At 35.6% G+C, this 27,313-nt stretch overlaps 1 protein-coding gene across 2 annotated transcripts in view; it reads left to right on the top strand.

The window, feature by feature from the left end:
• The window catches only part of BET1 (Bet1 golgi vesicular membrane trafficking protein), a 40,323-nt gene extending 14,070 nt beyond the window's left edge, over positions 1-26,253 (top strand). Inside the window, exons 4-7 of one of the 2 annotated variants that reach the window (XR_010158899.1) lie at positions 14,278-14,474; positions 17,713-20,898; positions 24,689-24,806; positions 25,808-26,253. The gene's annotated coding sequence lies outside the window, so the exon portion shown is untranslated. Of the gene's footprint in view, positions 1-14,277; positions 14,475-17,712; positions 20,899-24,688 lie in introns of both variants that reach the window. The other variant, XR_010158898.1, reaches the window with a different exon arrangement.
• The last annotated feature ends 1,060 nt before the right edge of the window (positions 26,254-27,313 follow it).

Genomic DNA, 27,313 nt, shown 5'->3' with positions numbered 1-27,313 from the left:
TTTATTAAGCTTTTACATTATTTAATAATCCATTTGCTTTAAAGCACATAAGATAAACTGTCTTATTTTTAAGGAAAGTAGAACATGAGTTTTATGTGAGGTAATTTGTATTTCAGAAAAGTTATTGGAATAAAATGCTTTAGTCTGATTATACACAGATTTAATGCTTAGTTTCTTCAAAGATCTTTTAATATGTTAATTTTACATTAATATATATTTATATTTAACATTTCAAAATTATTTAAAATCTGTAAAAGGCAAATTGAGTTTGTTTTGTTCACACATAAGACAATTTCAAGGAGTCCAAATATGTTATGATGATGTCTATTAAAGATATCCATACCACATGATTAAAATTATTTTCATAATTAATGGATTATCTTCTAGGTTACTGCTTGAAAGACAAACAAACTTCTGAATGGTATGAGCTAGTCAGCTCCCTTAAACTCTTTGTCTGCATTTATTTCTCATGGCTAAATAATTTAAATTTAATTTTAAACTATTTCTAAAATAGTTTTAGATTCACACAGAGAGCATTTTAAACCAGATCAACGGGGATATAGAAAACATTCTTTCTATTGGTTACACACTCTTTTGTCTTCAAAATTGCCATAAACCCCATTTCCACAGGCTCAGTGAAAACTGAGCACCAAGAACATGATGTATGTTTGACTCTAGCAAAAAACTAGAAAAGTACACACAAATTTTGTTTGCATTCACAACCGGTCACTTAAGGCAACTGACAATGCCAGGCTCCCTACTGTGAAGTTTGTAACAGATGGGACAAGACAAATTGCAAAGTTTAGTTCACTTGCACTTACACACAGTGTAATCTGAATCTACCTTTTGGGCATGGCTAGCAACCACCCTAGGGCAGTTTCACAGAATCCTCTCTCTAAACTTTAAAAAACTTAAATTTATTTTTTTTTAAAAAAGAACTACAAATCTATTTCATAGAATAACAGCATTCTAATATTTGAATTTAAGAGTGATTTTAATATACTTGCTTCGTCCTGGCACGGTGGCTCACGCCTGTAATCCCAGCACTTTGGAAGGCCGAGGCAGATGGATCACTTGAGGTCAGTAGTTCAAGACCGGTCTGGCCAACATGATGAAACCCCGTGTCTACTAAAAATACAAAAATTAGCCGGGCATGGTGGCGGGCATCTGTAATCCCAGCTACTCGGGAGGCTGAGACAGGAGAACTGCTTGAACCCAGGAGGCGGAGGTTGCAGTGAGCCGAGATCGCGCCACTGCACTCCAGCCTGGGCGACAGAGTGACTCCGTCTCAAAAAAACAAACAACAACAACAACAGTGTATATATATATATATATTTTTAATATATTTATATATCTTTTATATATGTATATATTTATATTTATTTATATGTTTATATATATATATTTGCTTAACTTTTTTCTACCACTGTGTGTCTTAGAATTAATCACAAGGAAGTTGTGGTGGAATAAGTTTTAATATAAGTGAAATGTGTGTTGGCAAAAATGAAAAGGAAGGAAGGAGAGACAGGAGAAAGTTAAACTTCAGTCCTTTTTGTATGAATATAGTCTTTTACCTAAATTATATTCAGCTTTTTCCGGAGGATGTAGACCTTCTAAGGGCAGATGGGCAGTATGAAAATATTATATGTTAACTTATTTGCTTTTTAATTAAGTGTACGAGTGTTGCTTTATTCAACATGCAGTTTTGCTCTTGTTTCTAGTAATGAAATGATGTATGGTTTCAGAAAATTTAATTAATTACTAATTAAACAATTCCTACTGGTACTAATCCATGCCAGGTAAACTCAAGATGGGTTTTCTTAATATAAGCATGCATATTTACTCATGACTTAAATTTTTGTTCTAGTACTTCCCTAGAGAGGTTATACACATACATCCATCTTAAACTGTAGCATCTGCTATGTAAAACTCATGTTTTTCTTCACCAGTGAGGAATTTTAAACTGTTAACGTCTTCAAAAGATATCTCTGTGGTGTTTGATGGCCTATGCACATAAACAGTGTTTCAATTCTTTTAGAGATATGAATTCCTAATAATAAAGAACATAAAGATTATATGTAGAACAGGACATTTTTAGTATAAGAAATAAAATATTTGTGTTTAATTCATTTAGGAAAGACATATTTGGTGTGTATCAACATAAAGGACCTTATGTTAAACACCTGTGTTTTCCATTAAGCACTTGGCACAGTAGTAGATCCCAACAAGTGTTTGCTGAATAAATTGATGCTTTGGTTTTCATCTTTTCTGCTAGAGAACATATCTTTTTAATCACCTCTCACTAAAATTCCAGTGCTGAGACCATGAAAGGCCCCTAATAAAAATATGTGGCTTGATTAATAACATACCAAGTTTACTTACTAGCTGAGCTTCTTTGAGTATTAGAGGTACAATATTTTAGCCATTAGATTAATTGGGGGCCAAAAATTATTGCTAAATTAAAATTCTTCTTATGATTTTTTGCTACTTTAAAGGTGAGGGAAGATGAGTTAAAATTGAATGCCATGTCTACAGGGTCAAGTATGGATGCCACTTAGGCACAAGTGGAAGAACAACTGAGGAAAGCTGTTTAATAATCTTCCTCTTCCATCAAAATTCACATTTTGTAATCAAGTATCTTAGCTTTAAAATGCACTTAAAAACTTTTTTTCTCTAAACTCAGAATATAGCCTTGAAATGCACTTTACAACTCTGTTTCTCTCCCTTTCCCACCAGACACTCCCTAGTACCATGCACACTTATTTAATGATATGCTTGTTTAGAAGCTCCCGGGGCTACTCTAGAAGCAAACCAGATACGGAAACCCAGTTGTAGAACTCTCCCCCACCTAGAAATTACCTCAGAGGGGATAATCTATGACCCAGCCACAGTGAAGATGATGCCAGCTTGGATTCTGTCCAGGTAGACAATAATTCAAGATAGCCATTGGAACAAGACATGCAGAACTGCACCTTGCACAACTCCTGCAAGTTTCTCTTTTTAAACCCCTACAGTCAGCCCAAAAATTTGAAATGGTTTTGTAGAGGCATAAACCTAGCCATTTCCTCAACTGCCGGCATTTGATTAATAAAGCTGCTTTCCTTCCACTATCCCTCACCTCTTGTGTATTCGGCTTCTCAAGCGGCAAGTGGCTGAACTTGCTTTCCACTGCAATTTCAAGGCATGAGAGGTTTATCAGTATCTCTGACCCAAGTCGATCCGGTGAGTTAGGCATTTCATTCCTGAAAGCCTAGATTAAAAAACAAAAAAAACCCTTTTTTTTTTCTATTTCTGTTTCAGAAACACATTCTGAGAAATGCATTGTTAGGTGATTGATTTTGTCCTTATGAGAACATCCTAGAGTGTGCGTACACAAACCTACATGGTATGTTCTACTGTACACTTAGGCTATGAGGTGTACCCCATTGCTTCCAGGCTACAAACCTGTACAGCATGTACTATACGGAATAGTGTAGGCAATTGTAACACAGTGGGAAGTATTTGTGTATCTGAACACATCTAATCATAGAAAAGGTAATGCATTGCACTGTGATGTTACAATAGCTACATCACTAGATTATAGGAATTTTTGCAATGTTACAATGGCTACAACATCACTAGGGGATAGGAATTTTTCAGCTCCAATTAATCTGATGGGACCACCATTATATATGTTGTCCATTGTTGACCTTAGCCAAGAAGTCTGCATTTCACTCAAAGCGCTACAGCAAGATGTGTAATCCACTTAGCCCACAATGTAAGTGGTGACATCTTACCAGGGAATTTCAGTGGCACATAAATTAAGAACGTATTCAAGTGACAGGCGGGGCATATCCCTAGTGTTGGCAATTAGGCACACCTAGTTAGCTTAGCATCTGTGGGTAGTTCACATTTTGCTGCCATTGATGATGCAGTCGTTACCTTTCTTCATGTTTGTTATGCTGATATAAGGGAATCAGAGAAAAGAGTTTTCGTTTCCAACTTTCAGAACAGGCAATCCATTCTCATTTGTGAAAGGCAAGTGATAAATATTAGCAACTTAGAAACTCAGCTCTTTAGGTCTACCATGGATTTTCAGAGCTAAAACTTTCCAGTCTATTCCCTGGATTATAGAATTTTGAATTGCAAATGAGATACCATTTAATTCAAACATTATTTTATAAATTCAAGTTTCTGTCCTGCACATGTTCACAGGTATAATTGAGAGATACTTGAGAACTAATTGAATCAAGAGGATGCACATAGGTCGAATAACAAAAATCGAACAGATTTGTTTTTCTGGTCTGGCTGCCATCAACTCTCGTTATTTCTAACCATTAACTTTAGCTGAGACGATAACAACAGAAATGGTAAGGAAAGAAGAATGGGGTGAGGGGAGCAGGAAAAAAGATAAAAACATTTAAATCTCAGTATCACAGGAGGACCACTGTGGTCCATTTCTAACTTTACAACCACCAACTCTAAGATGCTCTAGGTCCTTGGCTGTGTGTTTCTGCCTTGATCCCTTAATTGCTTATCAGCTTGGAGGGTGTTGTTTGAATGATTGTGTCTTATTGTGGGACAATCTGAACCTGAAATTTAGTTGGAGTGTCCATATTCATTGGGTCCTATTCCACTGAGCTCAACCTACCATTCACAAGAGCTGGATCATTGCTCTGTTAAAAGCACATTTATATTAAGTATATGAGGTGATGTTCTGTACTTAAAACTCTCCATTATTTGGTTTGAACACAGTTTAGTTTGAATACATTACAATACAGTTTGAATACATTACAATATAGTTTGAATACATTACAATACAGTTTAGTTTGAATATGAACTCTCCACTATTTAGTTTGAATACAGTTTAGTTTGAATACATTATTTAGTTTGAATTATTCTGTTATATACCAGCATCACACAGGTTAATAATAATAACCATTTATTGGGTGAGAGACAGTTCTGAACACTTTATGTAACCTAGCTCATTTAACCTGCATAATATCCTTAAGGTGAGTATTAGTAATAGCCTTATGTTACACATAAAATTCTGGCCCAGAGCCATTAAAGAACCGAAAGTCACATAAAGTTTGGAATTCAGGCAGTCTGTCTCCAAAGCCTGCATTCTTAATCACACACAGCATTGTTTTTGTAGCTCAGCATGAAACTTTATAGAAAGTCTTCCCAGACTCAAGGTAGATTATGAAGTTGAAAGAGGACCAGCAACAGTAGCCATATTTCTAACTTTCTGGAGTTGGGAGCATGGTTAGGGAAGGTGGCAGAGACAGTGTGGGGGAGGGCAGAGATATAGAGGTGAGAGAATGGGATAGTAAGCCTGTTTTGCTAGGAATTGAGCCTGATTAAAAATTCTGAATTTTCAAAATATAGAGTGAGAATATATATTCTTTATAGCTTCTGAAAAAGCAAACTATTTTAATCTCCTAGCTTCTGAATTTGATGTGTAAATCAGCAGTTGAATTTGGCTAGAGACTGTACTAGACATAAAGAAATCTGTGTAACTCCATGATATCTGACATTTTCTTTTGTCCTGTGAGGATTATAGTACTAATACATGACTAAGTTTTCTAGGGAGAAATATTTATTCATTTAGCCATATTTATATCTGAATTTTCTTTGAAGACTTTTTTTTTAAATCACGCAATGCTTTATAGTGCTCTGATTTAAATTTCCATCAAGCATTTGCAAACACAATCTGGAGGCTATTCTGTAGTTCATTATACAAGTAGGCATACTGAAGCACAAAAGGAAAGAATGACAAGCTAATCAGTGCTGTTTTGCCACCTAATGACAACATTTTTTTTTTAACCCACGACATTTATCTTTGTTTCTGGTTCATCCAATTTCCAGGAAAGAAAGTGGCCTTCTTCAGTAGAAGGAATTTCATCTCAAATAACTTACAATTAATGATCACCTATTTGGCAGAATGACATTTTAACAGTACTAAAAGGTTTGACATAGTTGTCCACCAACTCTTCTCAAATGTACTGAGTTGAATAATGGTTCCTAAAGATTCATGTACACCCAGAACCTCAAAATATGACCTTATTTGGAAATAGCATCATTGCAGATATAATCTAGGTAAGACCAAGCCACACTGGGTTAGGGTGAGCCCTAATACAATGACTAATGTCCTTACAAGAAGAAGGACGTTTGATGAGCACAGAGACACAGAAAATGCCCTGTGGAGACAGAGGCAGAGATTGAGCAATATGCCTACAAGCAAAGCAACACCAAGGATTGCCAGCAACCACCTGAAGCTAGGAGAAGGCAACAAAGGATCCTACCCATGAGCTCTCAGAAAGAGCATGGCCTTGCCAACATCTTGATTTTGAAGTTCTAGCCTCCTGAATTGTGGGATAATCAATTTCTGTTGTTTTCAGCTACCAATTTGTTAGAGTCCCTAGGAAACTAAGACATCAGTCATTGCAGCATCATGGGTTGGCTAGGAGTGCCTGGGATGAAAATCCAGATGCACAAGAGATTCTGGACAGCAAAATACAGGGCTCTGGCTACCACATTCTCCTAAGTGCCAGCTATTGCCAATGCAGTCAAGCTCTGTGGATATTCTAGGGAATATTTGCTCAAAAGACTTTATTTCTTTTCCTTTTTTTTTCTTTTTTGCAATGCATGACTGAAGAATTGAATTGGGTAAATAATGCACCCAGATTAGTAGAAGCAGGAACCTGAAATGGGGCTGAAATCAAGGAAAATATTCTGAAATGAGGAGCCACTAATAAGAAGACACTAACCCTTTCCAATTGATATAGTGTAATTCTGTAAGCATTTTTTTCCCACTACAATTTTGTACAGAGTCATGGCTCATTTTAATTTGGTCCTAAAATTTTTTTAGGTCCATGAATGTATATCAAACTTAACCATTGATGCAGAAAACATGTTATGTATCCTTAAACACAGAGGAACTATTATAAATTTTAATCCCCTAAAATATTGCAACTTTTGGAGATTTTCCCCCATGAATCAGAGACCAGTTCATGTCTTCTTAGGGAATTCAATATATTGAGGTGAACCACCAATACAATAATATTTTAAAGACATGAGTTGATCTTGTCATGGCATGAAGAAATAATTAATAGAGATGTACTCCATGAAGAAGTGAAAGGGAGGATGTGTTCCAACTAGAATTGGGAAGAATAATGTGACACCAAATACCTTTTTCTATCAGTGATAGGAAAATAGACAATGACAGGTCAAAAATAATCAACAAGCCATGGGTCATGCCTTAATCATTGAGTGAATGCTAAAAGGGGAATCTCCCATGACTCTCTTATTTCCTGGCCTGGGCCACCTCTGGTCTTCTGGTACTGATTTTTTGGCATCAGGATCAACTTTGGATCTAGAAGAGGGAATTGTCTGAAGAATGCCTTATCTGCCCTGTTCTTTCCCTAGTGTAGGGTCAATTACGTCAGTGCTGAAGAACATCAGAACCTTCATATTATGAGAAATGTACATACTCTTTTCTCAAGCAGAATAAAAATAACCATTCTTAGTCAAATATGTAGAGGTGTTGATAGTATTAAGCACAATTTGAACAAACAAGCAAAACTATCCCCTTTCTTGGAGATAAGGGACAAAATTCTGTATTATTTGTTCAGAATTATTATTATTTCTTGTGTACCCAGAACCTCAAAATGTGACCTTATTTGGAAATAGTGTCTGTGCAGATATAATCTAGTTAAGATGAAGCCACACTGGATTAGGGTGAGCTCTAATCCAACGACTAATGTCCTTACAAGAAGAAGGACATTTGATGGGCACAAAGACACGGAGAATTCCAGGTGGAGAATAAATTCCCAACCATACTTTCAGTCTCTTGAGGGCAAGGACAGGATGTATACACATTTAATCTTTATTATCCAAGCCCAACATAGTATATGGCACATAGTAGAAACTCAGTGGACTGAATGAGCAAATAAGTTCATAAAGTAAGGGGCAGCTGAACCAGAATCACCAAATTACAGAGTTCTAGACACCCAGATAGGTAAATTTGTTTATGACTGAGAGTTGTCAATTATAATGAGATGGCAGAGTGAGAGAATTCCTGGCTTCCAAGACCATTGGAACTATCATCTTATACTATGTTTCTATTTGCTAGAAAGTCACATAGTACAATGAGCTTCATAATTATAGACTGATCTATATATCTATATTTCAAGCAGTGTGCCATGATTTCATAAAATATTTATTAAGCTTCTGCCAATAGTCTACTAGATATCATAGAAAAATACATATAAAATCCTGCCTTTAGCAGATTATGACATAGCTAAAGATGTTTACATTCATCACTACAATTAAGCAATAAAGCAGGTGCAAATAGGTGTGTGGTGGGATAAAGAGGGAGTAGTTTTTATTTAATATCTGTATCAGATCCAGACTCTGTGTCATACCAGAGCTACTCAGCTTCGCCTATCCACTCTCCCCACAATCCCCCACTTTCTTTGCTTCCCAGCTGGAAGGACCCTGGCACTGCCCACTGGTCTTATAGTTTAATGCCGTGACTTCTGCCACTGCCATGCACACCCTTGGACCAGTTCCCATTGGCACTACTGACTGCAATGTCTGCTCCATCACCAGATTGGACCAAGAGAAGGTGTTACTTCTCCAGTGGCTGCCCGGGAATGCTACCTGGAAGTACAATGGATTTAATGACTCCTAGGAGGACTTCAACCAATGAAAGACAAAGAGACAGCAGCAGCCAGCTGATACATTACTTGAATTCCAGGAATTGCCCTTCTGGAGAATTTATATGAGAATCAGCAACCTACTGTTTTTCCTTTGAGGCTGTGGACAGCTTAAGTAGTATGCTCTCTTTGCATTTTGGTCCCCTTTCTTCTCTGCCTTGCTGCTGTTTTCCCCAAATTTACTTCCCAATAAGCTTTTGAATCAGGCTTTGTTTTTCAGGAAGTGTGGGCCAGAACAGTACTTGGAAAAGATTTTACTTGGGAGAACATGATAGCTTTTTGCTATGTATAAGAATTCATAGACAACCCACTACTGAAGTAATGTAAACAATTAATGACCTTTTGCTTCTCTCACAATGTGGAATGATAAAAAGCAATTCAATGACAAATCATCCCAGTCTGTAGAGGACTGAGGGATTTCCCAGGGCACGAGACTTCCAGTGCTGAAACTGGGAAAATCCTGGGCAGACCAGGAAGAGTTGGTCACTGTGAAAAGCAGTTAGGAGAAATTTACAAAGGTAGGCTGAATTTGTGTAGAAACACCCCCAACAGCAAACACATAGAAATGACAGATAAAATACTACAAATATTAACAAAAAATTCATATAGGAATAAATGAAACAAGGGGAAATCTCCAGATGGCAGAATTGAAGAAACTGTCTAAAATAAAGCCCAGAGACAAAAAAAGAGAAAACTAAAAGTGATACTAAGATACGTAAATGGCGACTTTCCCAATTACACTTGAACTCTTGTGTACTTTCGCTTTGCAATAAAAACTTCTTTGCCTTTCACTTCAAAGAAAAAAAATGGTAAAATGAGAACTCCAACATATATAAGATCACATCATCAGCAAACACAGACAGTTTTACTTCTTCCTTTCTGATATGGATGCGTTTAAAAATTTTTCCTTGCCTGATTGCTCTCGCTAGGACTTCCAGTACTATGTTGAATAGAAGTGGCGATGGTGGGTATCCTGGCCTTGTTCTGGGTCCTAAAGTAAAATATTTCGACTTTTCCCATTGAATATAATGCTGGCTGTGGGCTTTCCATGTATGGCCTTTATTATGTTGAAGTAATTTATTTCTACTGCTAGTTCTTTGAGAGTTATTACGGAAGTGTGTTAAATTTTATCAAGTGCTTTTCTCATGTGATTTTTATCCTTCATCTTGGTAATATTGTGTATCAGGTTAATTGATTTTTGTATGTTGAACCATCCTTGAATCCCAAGGATAAATTTCACTTGATCCTGGTGTATGATTCTTTTAATATGCTGTCGAATTTAATTTGCTAGTTTTTTGGTGAGAAATTTTGCATCTATGATCATCAGGATTATTGGCCTATAGTTGTTTGTTGTTGTTGTTGTTAAAAAATAGTGTCTTTGGCTTTGGTGTCAGGATAATGCTGGTCCCGCAAAATGGATTTGGAAGCCTTCCTCCTATTCAATTTTCTGAGGGAGTTTGAGAAGGATTGACATTAATTCTTTAAATGTTGGTAGAGTTCACCAGTGAAGCCATTTGGTCGTGGGCTTTTCTTTGTTGGGAGATTTCTGATTCTTGATTCAATCTCCTTACAAGTTATAAATCTGTTCAGGTTTTCCATTTCTTAATGATTCAGTATTGGTAGACTGTAGGTTTCTAGGAATTTATCTATTTCTTGTAAGTAGGAAAATTTGGAATGTTGCTCACATGGCCCAACTCTTTCCCTCCCCAGGGAGAAGCTGGAATCTGGGTTTTTTTGACCACTTGCTCTGCACCAAGCCAGGTGGAGGGGCTATGGCAAGTGCATGTGGGCTGCACTAAATCACTGTTTTTGTTCTTTCTCAGTGGCTCCCAGCATCTAGAGTACATTGGGTCTGGTCAGAACCTAAGGCCAGTGAGACAGAAGCCAGTTCCTTGAGCAACCCTCAGAAGAATTAGAACATTGGATATATGATCCAGTCCTTTCCTTAACTCCCCAGGGAGAAGCTGGGAGATGGAAACTTCCTCCCAATCATATGGCAGTATGCTGGGGGTAGGGATTATGGTGATAAAGAGAGTCGAATTTTCTTACTGGCTTCAATGTGCCGGTCTCATGCTTGCCTGGAGTGCAGGAGTCCCTCAGTTAGTTTCTGAAGTTCTCACAAAAAGAATTGGTTCATATGTGGTTGCTGATGTGTCATGGGGAGAAGGAAGGTTCTTGCTGACACTGCCATTCCCATCTTGCAGTCATGTTTAAAGGCAGACAAGGTTATGCAAATTAGGATAGAATGTTAAAGTTCACTAATTTATGATATGACACTTATGGGAAAATGTCACTGCTTTCAGGAAATAAAAATATACTTTTATACAAAAGTATGTATAAAACATTTTAAGTTGGTGGTAAATCCCTGCCATTGCACTGAACAGTGGCACAGCTAGGCCTGTGTGTTAGACATTGGTTATTTTTATGTACCCAGCATCCAGACAATCCTTCCTATTATGAGACATTGCCTAGTTGTGTGTGTATCCCTTCCCACTCCAGAAGCCAAAGGGATTGAAGATACTCCCTTCCTGTCTTCCTGAAAGCCAGATGTAGGCTCAGAATGCAGACTTGACCAGTTGGATACCACCAACTGGACTTCCAAAGATTCAGGAATCTGAAAAACTATCAGTGGCAGAAGCAGCAGCATCAATTATTTTGCAGGGATAGGTGTGGCATCCAGTGGCAGAGGCCTTGAGCATTTAGTGCTGAACAGTCTGGTAGACACGAGAAGACAGTAGCTTAAGTGTCCACTAGTGGCAGCTCCAGTGATTGGGTGCTCTTGAACCATGACCAGCTATACTTCTTATTCTCTGGCCAACCTTCATTTGTCCTTATCTATTTTTTATTCTTGATCTCCAAGCTTCCAGAATGAATGTGTGGACTCCCTTCAAACAGATTCATTTTCTGTAAAAGTTTGTCAAAGCCATTTTTTCTAACATCAAACTCTGACTGATATCCCTTAATTTTCATGACGTAAGTTTGCATATTACAGTAATTTTTAAATTACTAAAACTTGGGAAATGGGCGCATGGTTTTTTACTTTAAGTAATCTATAAACTGAAAATTTAAACAAGATATTAAATAGAAAAAGGAAGCATATGAAAATAGTCAAACAAGCCAACAGACTAGTAAAGGCAAATTCTTACAGAGTTCAGAAACTCTAACAATGTATGATAATGTAATGAGAAATGCATCAAGAGGGAAATGAAACGTGGGCAATATTGTATAGGAAATGCAGGAAGGAGATAGATGAAGAGAACCAGAGAGATCTTTCCAAGTGGAAGTGCTGATCTGAGCAAAGACTTAAAAATGAGATTGCAGGCCAGGCACAGTGGCTCACTCCTATAATGCCAGCACTTTGGGAGGCCAAGGTGGGCAGATTGCTTGAGCCCAGGAGCTCCAGACCAGCCTGGGCCACATAGCAAAACCCCTCTCGACAAAAAAATACAAAATTAACCGGGCATCATGGTACATGCCTTTAGCCCCAGCTATGGGGAGGCTGAGAGATGGGAGGATCATTTAGCCTCAGAGGTGGAGGCTGTGGTAAGCCAATCATGCCACTGCACTCCAACCTGGGCAACAGAGTGACACCCTGTCTGGAAAAAAAAAAAAGAAACAAAGTTGCAGATGCCACATTTTGAGACAATAGCAACCAGTCTAGGACAGAGAGTTTAAGTAAAAGAAACATTAGATTATGGCCTCAGATGCTAGTGAGGAGCTTGAATTTGAGCCTGTACACATAGGGGAATTGAAGGTACCTAAGTGGGCAAGTGGCATATAATCAGGTAAAGGATTCAATGAAACCGTCACAAAGAAAGACTCCACAGGTTCTGGTCAATAAATATGATGGGGTGGTCATTAAAGAAAGTGTCAGATATGTTTTCAAGCTGGAAGAATGGAAGATTGACACAAGCATCTGGCCTCTGGCACAACATGCAGAATTCAGTTTTATTTCTGTTTACAAAGGAGAGTGGTCAAAGTGGGAGTTCCAATTTAGGAAGGAAGCTTCTGCATAGAGTGCCCCTGTGAGGGTTGGTCCCGAGGCCAAGAATAAGAGCTAGAGAGAGAAACGGAGAGCTGAGGTCTGAATCTTGTGCCAGATAGAAGTGAGTAAATGATCAAAGTACAGGGTTTTTATTCTAATCCTTAAATCCTATTAAGTAAATAATTTAAAATATGAGGATTCATTTATAAACCAATTTTTTATTTTTTCTCAAATTAGTTTCACTTATACAGAGCTACTACCCGTAATCTGTACCATCTGTTTGGGGTTTATCTAATTAGAATGCATTCTGTAACAAAGCCAATGAAGGCTAAATAATGACTTAGACTGGCAGGCAAAAAACTAGAGGTGCCTGCCCCATGCCCTGCTAATTCTGCATATGTATAGTAGAGACAGGGTTTCACCACGACGGCCAGGCTGATCTCAAACTCCTGGCCTCAAGTAATCTGCCTGCCTCGACTTCCCAAAGTGCTGAGATTACAAGCATGAGCCACCGTACCCAGCCCCTCCAACATCTTTGATGCTGAAAGATCTGTGCACAGTAGACGAAACTTCATCCAGATTATGACTGACTAACAAGGAAGATACAAGAGCTCAGGTTGGAGTATCCAAAGAAAATGTGATTGAGATATAGATATAGATAGATATAGATACATCTCAGCCATAAAAGGGAACAAAATAAGGGCATTCGCAGGAACCTGGATGGAGTCAGAGACTGTTATTGTAAGTGAAGTAAGTCACAAATGTTAAACCAAATATCTTCTCTTCTCACTTATAAGTGAGAACTAAGCCAGAAGGACGCAAAGGCATAAGAATGATATAACGGACTTTGGAGACTCATGGGAAAGTGTGGGAGGGTAGTAAGGGATAAAAGACTACACATTGGGTACAGTGTATGCTGCTCAGGTAATGGGTGCACCAAAATCTCAGAAATCACCACTAAAAGACTTATGCGTATATCCAAACACCATCTATTCTCCGAAAACGATTGAAATAAAATTTAAAAAATAATAATAAGTACTCTTTTATTAACCACATGTGGTCAAGGTGAGATGAAATATGAGGCAAAAAAGCAGCACTGTAATGCTATGTTCATTGCTATTTTTAAAGAACAATAAAATTACATTTTTTATTTACCTGAGAACTATTGTTCAGAGATCCTGCCGGTGTTCAAGCTTGACTAGTTTAAATAAAAATGACAATACCAAACATTCTTATGTTAAAAGGTCATTGTGCCATTTTAAGTGAGTACATGTACTTCATTTTATTGTGTTTTGCTTTATTGTGCTTTGCAGATGCTGAATGTATGTTTACACACACACACACACACAATAAGTAGATATCTTTAAAATGTATCCTGTGAAAAGTAGTTCTGGATGTGAAGGGGTTGGAGGGAAGCAGGATAAAATAATGACTTAGAAAGCTTTCTATCACATAAGCCTTCCATTAATTCTCTGAATACCTGCTCAGTTTTTCTGTAACTCTTCTGAGAGTACATTTACTTCTACTTTAAATGTTGTTTTGTTTTGTTTTTTCAAATTATTTAGAAACTAAGATCTCCATCTGTTTTTACAGTGGATCCTTCAGGTTCCAGGGATTTCACCAGTAGCAGTGAAAGCCTACTTCTGCTAATTTTGACTGTTCCTCAGCATTTGTCCAGAAGCTTAAAAAGAAGCAGGCTTACTTTCAGTGCCATCTATCACAGCTGCAGAATTATATCATGACATGTCAAAATAATGACTCTGAAGCCTTCCAAATCTTCCAAGAAAGAAGTAAGTTTTTAACAAGTACATTTGATAGTCTCATAATATTTTGAAAATTAAAAATCGTATCTGGCAGGTGTGATTGAGCATGATATTAAAAGAGAACATCATGACATTCTTCAATTACTCAAGAGAAAGTAGCATTTTCCACCTATACCCATTGTATCTGGGATCATCTCGGCTTTCAAAAATGGTAAGCAGTATGCTTGTAATTAAAACATAAAGGATGACTTAATGACAATTTAAGTATCTATGCAAAAAACAGCATTAACTGGTGTGGAATCTCCTTCGCTATTAAAGCTTACAGACACTTTCTAAAACGTCATATAAACATTCTTGCATTATCTTTTAAAATTAAAACACGATTTGTTAATTTTTTTACAACTAAAGCCATACATAAGGGATTTCCTGGCCAAAAATAAAAATAGTAATGCATTTTCTAAATATCACATGCTCATTGTAGAGATTTTGGAAAACAAAATTAAGGAAAAAATAAAAATCGTCTGCACTTTCACTTTCCAAAGATAGCTATTCTCAATATTCTAGTACATTTTATTTCAATTTTTAAAAACTTCTTGTTTTGTAAGAACATTACTTACAGAAAAGTTATAAAAATAGAAAAATACAGTTGCTTGAATGGTCAAAACCAAGAAGTTAACATTGGTACAATACTATTAATTAAATTACAGACATTTTTCAAATTTCACCAATTTTTCTTTTAATGTTATGTTTATGTTCCAGAGTCCTAGTCAGGATCTCACATCTCATTTAGTTGTGATGTCTTTATGGTTTCCTCTGATCTGTTACATCAGATACAACAGACACTTCTGAAGAGTCCTGGTCAGCTATTTTGTAGAATTTCCATCAATTTGGTTCTATTTGATGTTTCTCATGATTAGATTGAGATTATGCATTTTTGGCAAGAATACTACAGAAGTGATATGCCCCTCTCAGTGTATCATGTCAATATATGTATATCATGTATGATGTCAATGTATCTAATTATTGGTTATGTTGACCTGGATCACTTTCTAAAAGTGGTGTCTCCCAGTTTTCTCTACTCTAAAGTTACTATATTTCTTTTTTAATTAATAAATATTTTGTAAGAGTTACTTTCAAGTGCAAATATTATTTCTCCTCAAACTTTTACCCAACAATTTCAGCATTCATTAGTGGTGTTCTAATGGTGATTTTCCATTTCCCTCATTCCTTCTTTACTTATTAATTGGAATCTTTTTCTAAAGAAGAGCTGCCTCTTCTCCTACATTTATGTATCTACTCAAATACTTATCTTTATCACTATGGCACCACAGATATTTACTTTATTCTATGGATTATAATCCAATTCTATTTTTTCTTTTTGTAAATTTTTCTAGCTTTGGGCATTGGGATCTTTTCCATTTGGCTCCTGTGCCCTTTCAACATGCCCTATTCTTTTTTGAGCACTGTCGTACTTCCTGCTGCTGCATGGGGCTAAAGTCTTATCTTGTATATTTTCTGTGCCAGCCTTGGAATCAACTATATCTCCAAGGAGTTCTGGTTCCTTTTATTAGATAAAGGTATTAGAAATAAAAATCTGGGTGACAGGTGTGCTTACTACTAACAGAGTGTCACTACTTTTAGTACCTGTCAGTGAACATGGTTTCAGAATACATATATTATACTGGTTATTGCATACACATATGTTTAAGTTTATGTCAGTATTTATCTTTTAAAATGATGAATTCATATTGATATCTACAATTCCAATCCAATACTACAGGGTTTATTCTAGCTATCCCTTTTCTTATACATAACTTTTCTATTATAGACAAAGAGAAAACTGACTCTCATTTTCTTCAATATATGCATGTATTTTTTTCAACCCTAGCATACAAAGAAAATAGCTTCTGAAATATGAATCTGTACCCATTTGGGAACAAATTTACTAAGGAAAGTATATTATTTGTGTGCAGTTCTTTTTGTCTTTAGCCTCATACTATTCAATCAAAATATTGTTTTCCAAAATAAGTTAGTTCATCTTTTACACCTCCTGTAGTGTTCTGTTACTCATTTTTAATACAGTTAGATACATTTGCTACAGTTTCTATTCTAGTTGGGGTTCTTCCCAGGCCTGGTGCATTGTAAAACCTTTATGTAGCATATAATTCAGTATTTGTATGCAGTGTCCCTGTTCAGATTCCTTTGTGTTTCAGCCTTCTCATCACAGGGCCCAGAGGCCAGTTGTTGAGGTATACATGGGAAGCCTATAGACCTCTCTTTTCTGTCTTTCTGTGTTCTCGCCCCATGATCAGTAGTCACTAGGTTTTTTAAATGTATGGTTTGTATGCATACACATTTTTTTTTCTGAGTTCTCTATACAGCAGTTCAAGTAATTCACATGGAAAATCTATTTCATGAAAACTCCTTCTCCAGAGTTTGTCTCCCCAGAGCTAAATTCTGGTGGATGGGAATAATATACACTTTGTAGTTCAAAAAGTTCAGGGAACTGAGGATCCCAAAACCTTCCTAGATACAGCTGAAGTTTTGAGCCTTTACTTTAGTCATCAGGTAGCAATGTAGTAAATATGATTCAAGAATGACTGTTCAATTCTGCTCAACAGCTATAGGAGATCTAAAATGCCAGGCTTTTGCTTAGTAGTAAGACTGCAGAATCCTTAAAAACTGCAAACTCTCTTGTTCCATACTGTGGACAATCTTTCATCCCACATGTGAAGTTTTGACATCTGTGGCAGCCATGACTGAATGCAACCCAGGACTTCTTTTTGATATCTGTTAACTACACTTCAAATATCTGTATAACCAAATAATTCATTGATCTTAAATGAAAAAAGTCTCAGATTTTCCTGTTCTCCTTTGTATTCCTGATACTCTTTAATTTTGGAGCAAAATTTCTAGTTTTAAAGTTGGAAAGATTAAAGAATTCAGCCAGTTTACAGCTTCAAAAATAAATGATATGCAGAAGATAAGGCTGTCTTGCAGTAGTAGAATAATAGAATCTTCCCACTGAAATGTACAGTTTCCTCCATTGAATTGTGAAGGGCAGATGATAGAAGAAAAAAAAAAAAGATAAGAGTGATGCTGTCTACCCACTTTTTTTCCCTAAGGAAAGTGTTGAAGATGTTTCAAAAATAATAGGAAAAAAATATTCAATTTTATCTCCATGCGGGGATTCTTATTTTAGATTAGTAGGAAATGGCTATCAAAAATAATAGCAAAAATAATATTCAATTTTATCTCCATGCAGGAATCCTTATTTTAGATTAGTAGGAAATGGCTTTCTACCACTCTGAAAAGTCTCTTCTTGGCCAAACATCAAAGTCTGGAGCCAGAGATGTAAGCAGAAATGGGGCGGAAAGAGCTCACATGTTGAATCAATCAGCCTTGATTTGAATCAACCTTCCATCAATTACAAGCTAAGTAACTTTAAAAAAGTCACTTAATCTCTCTGGCTTTCTATTTCCCCATCTGGAAAGTAACACATACCTCACAGGTTGTTATTAGGAACAAATAAAAAATTTGTGTCAAGATGCGTGGCACATAATAGGTTTTCTGTAAATGTTAATTGAATAAGAAAATAGCCTTGGTTCAACATATTTTGCCTTTAAGCCAACGACAATGATAGCATTTCATGCATATTGGTTTCATTTCCTGACTACTTAGGCAATGTTATTGAACTTACAGTGTTGTGACATTGTTACACAGGAGAAGCAAACGTTGTCTCTGATGGATGGCAGCTCACACTCTAGAGCTAACACTTTGTATACAATCACAGATGAAAGGAATGACTTGCTAATGTCTATAGCAAAATTCTGGCCAAATATTTGATGTCGAATGTTATTCTCCAGGTGGGAAGGAGCACAATCTTAGCTTGACACCTCAAATAAAGCCCCTTTTTAAGAAAAAATAAATTCTCCTTAGGGAATTTTCTCAAGAATGCTTCTTTTTTCATATCCAATGGCTTTTTTTTTTAAGCTTGCAGTTTCTGGAAAAAGCTGTACAATATCAAAAAGCATTTCATTTAATAAAGCATTTATCTGCACCTTTAAAAGTCAGATTACTTCATGGAAAGTTACCATATAATTTTAACTTTCTTAGTTAAATCTCATTAGTAATGAATCCATATCATTAATACAATTTCATATGTATTACCTTAACCTATAATATAATAACTATGTAATTTATTATGTAGACAGAGACACTTTGGAGAGTGAAATTGGGCTTTATTAATTATTATCCTGAAGTCATAATGTGAGCATAAGTGGGGCCACATAGGGACAGCCTTGGACAAAAAATGTTTACTAGGCCTACTACTGACACCTAAGAGGACTGCTCACAAGGTACTGTGAAAGGAAGTAGGGCTGTTTAGATTCAGCAGAAGCATATTGTGATTAATTTTCTTCCTGAATTGGGAGATTTGCATGCCACTTTCATTTCAGCATTAACTGTTATTCCAAGAAAAACTCTGTAGACTTAAATTGTCCTCAAATTTTAAGGCAGGAACAGAATTCCTGTATTGATGGCATGGACTTGGATTTATTACTTGCTAATGCATTAACAACAGTAAGTCAATTTATGACTATTAGATTTGAGCTTCATTATATGGTACCTGTTTCACCAAAAAGGGCACATTGCTTTTAGCAAGATATGTTGTTAAAAGGGGGTCTGGGCTTTTAAATGAAGTGTGAATGGAAACAAAGGTGCCTATTTATATATTATATTCTATAGGTATTTCTGCTTAAGTATTATTTACAGTATATACAGTATATATTTTAATCTATTGAATTTATGTTAGGTGCAGTAGAAGTTGTTTTAATACACTGCAATATTTTCTGTCAGGCAATTTGCTTAATAACATAATAATATAAATTACAATCTTCAGTACTTGCTATTGTAAGTAATTCACAGCTACTTAAAACTTTTGATAATAGCAAGTCCCCCTATTCAGGGACCAGGCAAGATATATTTATTTCATCTCTGTCTGTCTTTTCCAAGATTTCTATGTTCATTCTGACAATTTACCATCTAGCTACATCTTCCAGCTAGTATATTACTAACACTCTGAAATATTTAAAGAAAAAACTAAATGGTTGAATTAAAATACAAATCGAATTAATAAGTTTGAGTCGTTTTTGGATTAAAACCAGATTCTATGTAATATTTAACACATTTATTCCCAATTACATTTGTGAACACATTTTCTCTTTATATAATTAATTCATTTTATAATCCAAATAATATTTTTAAACTGTTTACTATGGAGCACTATTCCCATTTTTGGGATGTCAATGTAAGATGGGCCTTGTCTCAAAGAGTTGACTCTAATACTTTCATTATTTAGAACAAGGCAACAGAGTAAGAATTATGACTATATATTTGCATTATATGTGCTCAGGGTTCAGAAAAAAATGTGTAAAATATGCAAATTCTAAAATTATTTTGAAGTCTAGCTACTTAAAAGGTCAAATAAGTGTTTTCTTCTCAAGAGCTAATGGAGATGGAGAAAAATCCACCAAACAAAGAGGTGCAATTTGGCCCTGCATTCATTAGCTTCTCCACACACTGTCACCTACCCAGACAAGAGGAGATACTTACCCAATGTTCCAGGGGCTACCTGAATGAGTACATTTGCCAAAGAGGCAACCCTGTTTTCTGCTAGTATTTAATTATTTCTTTTTCTCCCTTCTATTAAACAAAGGTCTTGGTGAATATTCTTTGCAAAATCCACTTATTTCCCTCTTTCATGAATGTTAGATTGTACAAAATTTTATTGCAGAGTAAAATATCTTTAATGCAAATACTCTAATGTAACACATTTTGTATGAAGTATTGTGAATTTAGGTATTTCATTTACAAAGAGCCACTGACTAAAAACACTTAGCAATTGATACTCTCTCTGTGAAGACCAAAAAAGGCATATAGAAGTTCATCAAATTAATAAATATTTGGGTAATTATGACTTATCCAAGATTGATTTCAAATAGTATACATTGTTTTCTGCAATTCAATTTTGAAATTTATAGCTAAATTCAATGAGACCAAGTAGGGCATTTGAAATAATCATAAACCAGGTGAGAAAAGAACAAATTGTCATTTCCAGAATCTTGAAGAATCAAGGATAAAGAGACTAAAAATTAAACATATGAATAATTCAAATAGCCACAAATAAAGAATATAGAAATATATGCCATGTGAGATTGCACTGACTGTTGTAAACTGAAATAAGCACAAAAATACTTACATGAAGTCAGCATGTGCTCAGGTGAATACCTTATGGATTATAATTTGGGTTTCTTCTGCTTTTCCAAAAAAAAAAAGCAGGTCATAAATGAATCTTTCTCTCCTAGGGGAAAAGTCCAGCATCTAGGGGAAAAGTCCAGCATCTATGTCTCCTTCCTGATTATTCATATCCACCAGCATAGAGTAGGAAAATGTGAGTTTACTTGTTAAATTGATAGTTTGAGAGTGACTGCCAAGTTACAATTATTTACTAGACAGGGAGCATTCTTTAAGGAAGAAACACTTTCCCCAGGGAAGCCAGATCCTTCCCAAAGCTGTTCATTGTTGGACTACCCTGTTACAAAAGAATCACATATTTCTTCTGTCTGTGTTATTAACAAATTGATAAATGAACTCAAAAGTCAGAGAGTGATAAAACAGAAATTTCATTAAAACTGGATTAGAGCATTTCCTTGGACCCAAGAAGAAAAATGTGCCTCTCATTCTTCCTCCTCTTACTCCTCACTTTTCACCCAGTGAAGGGCAAAGTCATTGGGCAACCAGTGACACAAGTGTTTCACATCTTAATCTGCCTATTGCAAGCCAATAGTTTTCATTCTTTTGCTATCACACCAATTAGATAAATTATGCTGTTAGAGAAAAGTAGCTGTTTCTATCTCATCTTTCACAGAAGAGTGAAGTCACTGGTGAACGGATGGGGAAGAATGTGAGAAGAAAAGATAGTCAGATTCATAGACATTGAAAAGAACACAGATCCCCTAAAATATGTATAATACTCATAAGAATCAAAAACTTCTTCAGTTACATTTGTCTATATTGTACTCATCTCCACCTTCTTTGAAGTTTGTATATATGTGTGTATGTGTGTGTATAAGTGTATATACCTTCTCTGAACTTTATATAAGTTCTCCCTCCTTGATAACAGATTATAAATTTCAAAAGAAAGAGAGTGTAGTGTGACAAAAGCATGTGGGCTTTAGATTCTTAGATAATTGGGTGCACATACCAGTTCTGCAACTTAGCAGGTATATAAGTCCTCGGCTAAGTTACATTTGAGGCTCAGTCTTCTCATCTATAAAATAGGCCTAACTCTGAGGATTATTATAAAGCATACAAATAATGATGCATACAAAACATGTACTGAATAGCCCTTTAGACACATTGATGTTCATGTTTTTCCCACAGAATAAGGCATTTGTTATCTATTTTGAACTCTGCACAAAGCATGATCTTCTGCACATTGTTAAGAATGTCAAATGACTTAATGAATATTAAGTTCCTACTTCCCTGCCTTGATAAGTCACTACAAATTAGATAATACTTTTGTATGTATGGTTTTGAAATATTTACACAGTTTGGTGTTTGGATATTCTTGTCTGGTAAATCAGAAAAAAAATCTACTTTTAAGATCAGGTGTATTTCTGTAAGACAATGCCAACGCTTTTGCAATTCTTTCTAAAAATAATTGAAGACTTATTAATAAATTATATTTGGTTAGTTATGTTTGCTAATGTTTAGAAATTGCATAAATCATCAAGAGAGTGATTATGCTAAACTTGAAGTGGAGGTGGTAGGAGTAGTATGGAGGAAGTGAGCTCATAACCAAATTGAAATGTTTGTGAATTGAATGTGCTCATTATTATGTTAAGAAAATGGAAGGATAAAATGGGATGTCATTTTAACATCCCACATGAAGCAAACAATTGATTTAATATATTCTGGTTAGAATGTGTCAAATGAGTTTCTGCCAGAAGTAAATTTGGTTGTTTCCTTTATGGGCAAAGAAACACACTCAATGGAAATGCCCATTGTTACTTTGTGTTTTCAAAATACATTGTGATAACTGCAGAGATGTCACAAATAGAACTGGATTCTATTATTCTGATGGTTTATATAATAAATTATATGGAATTACACTTATTGAAGTGAGAAATGCAGTACTTAATCATATATGAATAACAGAGCCATTTTTATCCTTCAGTACAAGATATTTTTTAAGAAATTGTTAAAGATTTTAAAATAGACACTTTGAATTGTTAATAGACGTCATAATATAAAACTCATTTCAGCCTTTCAAAATAGATATAAAATCTGGTTTTAGTTTCTTAACAATTACAAAGACAAAAAACCTGTCATTTACATATTCTAAATGTTTCCTTTCAGTCTTATTAATTCTTAGATCTCATCCTATGAGAATTGATCCCAGTAATATCACATGACACAGGAATTTCACAACTAAAGTTGATGGCCCTATATTAAGGATTTCTCAATAGTGAGGTAGTTAAATACAATATTGCATACTCTTGTAGTATGAGGATTACCACTATTATAAATAACTGTGACCACCAAACCACATTGGATCAATTAGAAGAAAAGTGTTACCAGACTATGAATACCTACTGTAAGGTTGAGTGAGTAAGGCACAGGAGACTCTTTAAGAGATTATGAAGGTGGGATGGAAATCTAAAGCATTCCAGAAGTTGCCATACGGTTTGAGAATATAGATATGTATTCATTAAAAGTACCTTACACAATTGTACTGATGATTCTTCCTATTACTGAGAAGTAACAAACAGAATTACCATAGGAAGAATTGCTACCATAGTGGAATGGCAGTGAATGAAAAATGGTTTCCATTGCTTAAAGCTTCCTAATTCATAGGCATATTCTTTTTAAGTCTGTATATATTACCCTTACAATGTCCACACAAAATGGAACATGGTTAAAAAGAGTATATTTAGAAGCATAAGAAACGTCTCATTTAGGATGCTTTAGACTAAAACAGAAGAACCAACTCCAGATGGTCCAAATATAACCCAAAGCCCAGAGGTAGAGAAGTCCCAGGGAAGGTTGATTCAGTGGTCCAAGGATGCTACCAAAGATTCTTTTTTCTTCCCCCCATATTGCTAAACTACCAATCCTTTGGGTTGATATCCAAATAGCTCTATCATACTAATATACCATACCCTCAAGAAGTCTGCACAAACTAATTATGACATTCCTAAAAGGAACTAAAGGACTAGAAGATAGTATATTCCCCTATCTCCCACCAAAAAAAAAAAAAAAGAGGAATTTTTCCTGGTACCTCCGTCAGACTTTCAAGTGACATTGGCTAGAATTGCATTAGGTGCTTATTTCTAAAACAAGCACTAGAAAAGGAAATGGCATGACCTTCATTTGCTTAAAAGAATCAAGATTTGCCCCCTGCAAGTAAAAAGAGTTCTATGATAGAAGCAATATATACATACCAGGTTTTAATTCTATTTAAATATTGTTCAAATTCATTAAAAGTATTTCATGTATGAACCAAAATTTGCATTTTCAGAACAAAAACATGCATCTCTCAGTTTATATTATTTCATTGTTTTAAACTTTAAATATAAATAAAAACTCAAAACAAGCACTTCTTGGAAGAGAAGAGGGATGATATGAAGAGTTGAGAAGCATCCCATTCTCTCTGATTCTTTTACTTGGGACCAATCAATCAATTCTCCATAGGAGAGATGTGGATTCTTTGTAAATATCAGAATCATATCAGTAATTTTAGTGATTCCAGGTAGCTTAAGTGACTTCTTAAGCTCAGTGACCACCATTAATATTCCCCTGTTGGCTATTTTGACCCTGTTCACTTTTAAAAAATGGCTTCATTTTTGCTAATCATAAGATGAGTACTTCGTCAGTGGTGGCTGAGGAAGTCAGAGTGGTGGGAGCAGTCTACTCCAAGTACAGACTTAAGAGTACACATGGTCTGTAAAAACTTTAAAAGCAATAAGAAAACTAAGTAAAGGTCTATCTTGTTTTCTTATCACTATCCACCAGAAATATTTTAAATGTCGGTAATAAAGTACTTCTCTTGGAAAAAATTATTTATTGATTTCATTTCTAAGTTGCTTTGGTTACTGCTGAGTTTCAATAATATATTTTAAGCTTCAAATTAGCATATTTTATTACTTATACTTTCATAAATCTTGTATTTTACACAGAAATTAATGCAGAGAACTCCTAGTTGGGCAATCAGTTCCAGACTCCACAGACCCCAGGACACAGACTCTATTCAAGAATCTGTTTGTGATGGTTCAGAAGTTTTCAAGCTTGCTTTGGGTACAAACTGTATTTCCAACACTTCTAGCCCTATATATATCTGTCAATGATATTATACTTATAAATACAAAAGTCCTTATTATGGATGAAGAAATAGATTAATTAAAATTGTATAGATTATATATTAGCATATGATATTATACATCATTATAAAAACGAAGAAATAGGACTTGAGCTTTTTTTCAATTTTGCCACTGTTAAAGTCACTTGAATCTTTGGGAACTAGCATTCACAAAATGGTGAATACTAACTCTTATCCTGATTTGCTACAAGAAACTAGTCTAGAATGAGCAGTGTAATTATTAGCACTACACTCTTTCTATGCTTCACACACTACAGAATCTTCATCTTCAAGTCTGTAATTCCTCAAAGTACATGGATCAACATTTAGGCTTCTGGAGGCCAGCAGTGAACGAGGCAGTGCAAAAATGACCATAATTCACAGTCAACCAGCCAACATGTGTAGCTCCGGGCACATGTTATTATATTCACTGGATGTTAACAGGATTTCTAGTTAGATTGAGAGATGAGAAACTCTTTAAAAAGCTCATTCTCTTTGGTAGAATGATTTATTATCCTTTGGATAGATACTCAGTAATGGGATTGCTGGGCTGAGTGGTAGTTCTGTTTTAAATTAGTTGAGAAATCTCCAAGCTGATTTCCATAGTGGCAGAACTAATTTACATTCCTACCAACTATGTGTAAGTGTTCTCTTTTCTCTGCAGCCCCGCCAGCATCTGTTATTTTTTGACTTTTTAATAATAGCCATTTTGACTGATGTGCAATCTCGTGGTATCCCATTGTGGTTTTGCTTTGCATTTGTCTAGTAATTACTGATTATGAGCATTTTTAAAATATGTTTCTTGGCCGCTTGAATGGCTTCTTTGGAGAAGTGTCTGTTCACATCCTTTACCCACCTTTTAATGGGGTTGTTTTTTTGCATATCGATTTAAGTTCCTTAAAGATTCTGGAAGTTACATGTACTCATATGTTCATCGCAGTGCTATTCACAATAACAAGGACATGGAATCAACTGGGATGCCCTTCAACAGTGGACTGGATAAAGAAAATGTGGTACATATATGCCATGGAATATCACATAGCCATAAAAAAGAATGAAATCATATCCTTTGCAGCAACATGCATGCAGCTGGAGGTCATAATCCTAATCGAATTAATGCAGGAACAGAAAACCAAATACTGTATGTTCTTACTTATAAGGGAGCTAAACATTGAGTGCACATAGATATAAAAATTGGAACAACAGGCACTGTAGAAGGGGGAAGGGAGGAAGGAAGGTATGGGTTGAAAAACTAGCTATTGGGTACTATGCTCACTACTTGGGTGAGAAATTCATATCTCAAACCTCAGCATCATGCAACATAACCATGTAAAAAATCTGCACATGTAACCCCTGAATCTAAAATAAAAGTGGAAATTGTTTTTATTTTTGTATTATTTATTTATTTTTATTTTTATTTACTTATTTTTTGAGATAGAGTCTCGCCCTGCCACTGAGGCTGGAGTGCAGTGGCGCAATCTTGGCTCACTGCAACCTCCAACTCCTGAGTTTAAGCGATTCTCCTGGCTCAGCCGCCTGAGTAGCTGGGACTACAGGCACACAGCATCATGCCCAGCTAATTTTTGTATTTTTAGTAGAGATGGGGTTTCACCATGTTGGTTGAAGGCTGAGGCTGGCGGATCACCTGAGGTCAGGAGTCTGAAATTGTTTTTAAAAAGTATGTTTTGATAAAAAGCCTTTTTTCAATTTTTTTTAAAGTCTAATTCTTGACAGAGCAACAGAAACAAATAAAGTAGAAGCCCAAAAGGAAATTTGTCATTACTAAAACCAACCAGGCTCAGGTGACTTTTCTTCTCCATTCAGACGGGAGCTTAAATGAACAAAAATATCTTTAACAAATTGAAGACAACTTAAAGATCAGTTTATTTATTCATTCAACAAATATTAACTGGCTGCCACATATCCATCATTGTTCTAAATTCTGCAGATATAGTAGTCAATTAAGATCCTTCCCTCAGTGAGGACTTAACTTTGAGTGGAGAGAACAAAAAATAGACAAATAAAATATATAGTATGTCAAATGATAAGTGCTATAAAAAAAATGACTACTAGATTCAGCATGCATGTATACTGACTTGCTCTTTAAATTTTAAGAGTTTTAGGAAATGTCTACAGTATTAATTTTCTTCTCATACTGCTATAAAGACATACCTGAGACTGGGTAATTTATAAAGAAAAGAGGTTTAACCAGCTCATGGTTCTTGGGGCTATGCAGGTTTCTGCTTCTACAGAGGCCTCAGGAAACTTACAACCATGGTGGAATGCGAAATGGAAGTAGACAGGAGAGAGTTTCAGTTTTAGTCTTAAAAGAAAAAAAAATACATCTCTAACTAACCCCAGTCCTTGTGTTGGCAACAACTACTCCTTTTGACTGGTTAGGGAATGAGCATCTGTGACATGGGCTTGATGAAGTCATGGCCAATGT

The sequence above is a fragment of the Pan troglodytes genome, chromosome 6, assembly GCF_028858775.2.
Source record: "Pan troglodytes isolate AG18354 chromosome 6, NHGRI_mPanTro3-v2.0_pri, whole genome shotgun sequence".
In the NCBI taxonomy this organism is placed as follows: domain Eukaryota; kingdom Metazoa; phylum Chordata; class Mammalia; order Primates; family Hominidae; genus Pan; species Pan troglodytes.
This window is presented reverse-complemented; position numbering and strand designations above follow the sequence as displayed.